Source organism: Penaeus vannamei, chromosome 43, assembly GCF_042767895.1.
Source record: "Penaeus vannamei isolate JL-2024 chromosome 43, ASM4276789v1, whole genome shotgun sequence".
NCBI lineage: Eukaryota > Metazoa > Arthropoda > Malacostraca > Decapoda > Penaeidae > Penaeus > Penaeus vannamei.
In genome coordinates, this window is record NC_091591.1 from 20,359,296 (window position 1) to 20,361,795 (window position 2,500).

At 35.4% G+C, this 2,500-nt stretch overlaps 1 protein-coding gene across 5 annotated transcripts in view; it reads right to left on the reverse strand.

Annotated features, from left to right (window-relative positions):
• The window catches only part of LOC113807321 (golgin subfamily B member 1), a 26,474-nt gene extending 24,343 nt beyond the window's left edge, over window positions 1-2,131 (reverse strand). For all 5 annotated transcript variants that reach the window (XM_070118988.1, XM_070118986.1, XM_070118984.1 and 2 more), the window contains exon 1: window positions 1,996-2,131. The gene's annotated coding sequence lies outside the window, so the exon portion shown is untranslated. The remainder of the gene's footprint in view (window positions 1-1,995) is intronic.
• Window positions 2,132-2,500: the final 369 nt, after the last annotated feature.

Consider the following 2,500-nt stretch of genomic DNA (forward strand, 5'->3'; position numbering starts at 1 on the left):
ATACTAAGGGTCACTGAAGAATAAAAATAAAATATTATGCTATATATGACTTTGCCCCAGATAATAATCTTAACCTTATGCTATACTAGACACTAAACAAATAGCCATTTCAGAAGATAAAAGCTTGGTCTTATATCTTTTTTTTCTTTTTTGCTTTCATTCATTTACAAATTCATTGACTATGCCACAATAATAAAATACATTTTGGTATTCATCAAAACCTATCAATTTCATGTTCTGTTCAATGTGAAATTACCAATGAACTCTGCGGCAATCTCAATCCTGTAACCAAGTTTATGTCGATTGGGGAAATATAAGCATAACCTCCTTATTAACTTCTATGAAATATTCTCTCTCTTCTGAATATAGCAAGTCACCTTTTTTTTTTCTTTTTGACTAAATGTGAGGTTTAGAGTCAGTAACTGCACATCAAAAAGAATATGGGGTCAAGCTCCCAAGACACTGCAAATGAGTCAGTCTCTACGATAATATGAGTGAATGGCGTTTGCTCTTACCCTAGTTTCCCCGACTTACTTCAAGCTTTTCAAAATTATTAGGGATAATTTTACTGCTTTAGATGGTCTACTGTAAACAGACAAAAGCTGTCTATCAGTACTTGTATAGTGCTATCAGTTAGAGGTACCTCAACATTTACTATATATGCTGAAAAATATTACTGTAAAAGTTCACTTCTGTACTGATATGAAATTCCAAGACAAAAAAAAAAAAAGTCTAAGACTGATGTTCTTAGGATATTCTTAAAGCAATTCATTTGGTGTATTTCCAACCATTTGTCTAATATCGGCAATATTTACAGGAGGTCCCCAAGGATGGCCTTTGCATGTGCCACAGGACTCTTACTTGAACATTCACAAAGTAACCAATTAAATATGGCTAGACAGGTTACATTAAAAGCAATCCATTATCATCAGTATCCCTGTTATCAAACATGTATGCCTCTTTCTTAATAAATCTTTTAAAAACTGCAAATCATCCACCAATGAGATATGACAGACTTCAGTTACTGACGAAACAGCGACATACAGTTGTGCACTGAGCAGTTTACGCGAGCGCAGCCTCTGATTCCCTTCACTCTTTGCTTCCCACTGCTCTAACACTCAATCATACATAAACAAAGCACAAACGTAACCAGGACCTGACTTCAACCCTAGTCCCTTCATCTCATGGCTAATACTATCGGCATGTATTCTAGATCTCTGATATGGATACCCAATTCCACTAGCACCAAATCAGTCACCGAGGACTAGCTCAGTTGGCTTAAGATTTTTACACACTTATTCTATGTGTGATATGAGGCCAAGGATGAATAAAATCATGCTAATAAAATGCTTCCAGTTACTTTCCAATGTAATGCTTCACAACCTGAAATCTATTATAATCTACCAACTGTTCATTTGTGATTGAAGAAAAAGTTTCCAAAATTCCCTGATCTATCGAGTGAAGTAAGTCTATTTTCTGAAATTCCGTTTTGGCACTAAATTGAACTTTCATGTACCAATAGTCACACATACACCTTATTTCGTTCCTTCATCTAATTAATTCATGTAAACCTACTTCTAATGATGCCTCAGACCTTCAATTAAACAACGCAAAGACCAGAATAGAGCAAAGGAATAAATATACGATAAAGAAATAAACGAAACGGAAGGCAACATGACGTACCATAGGAAAACAAAACATCAAAAACACGTAACACATTTGACAGATGAAAACTTTTGAACACTTTAATTCTTATTTGTAATATAACTTGGTGAAATAAACTCAACTAATCAAGACACAACTACTGTAAACGTTAAGTATTGGTTTACCATCTACAGCGATAAAAATCCCTCAAAATATTGTCAGGAAAAAAACAGCTGATCAACACAACACTTGTCTACGTGGACTCTCTCCCTTTCCTCTTTTCCTCCATTCTCTTCCTTATTTTCCCGCTTTACCCCTATTTCCACCCTTTCTCTTTCCAGATGTATATACCTTCTACTGCTATCTAAGCCTGCAGGTCATTGTAGCCGCCGAGAGGAGAGAAATAAAGGCAAAAAAGGCAAAAATTGAAGGATAAACACTACTGGTGATGAGACAGGAACTTGGTCTTGACGTCAGCTGATGGAGGACAAGTGAAGGCAGCGTTGCGCACGAGGGGAAACGAGCGCAAGTTTTATTATTGTTATGATGATACAGGCGCTCACTGAATAATAATATCTCATGCATGATGATGATAATGAATATGGCGATAATGATCATACAACACACAGGCGATCATAGAATCATAACGTATGCATAATGGAGATATAAAACACACAAAGATACCGATAATGATGATGATGATGAAATCAAGGTCACGACAGTTAATGATAATGATAATGATAATGGTAGTAATCATGATGGCGATGATAACATATAGCAGTAACGATAATGATAATGTCAACAAAAATAGCGATAGCAAAAATACAATTCCATAATAACAACAAAGACGACAATA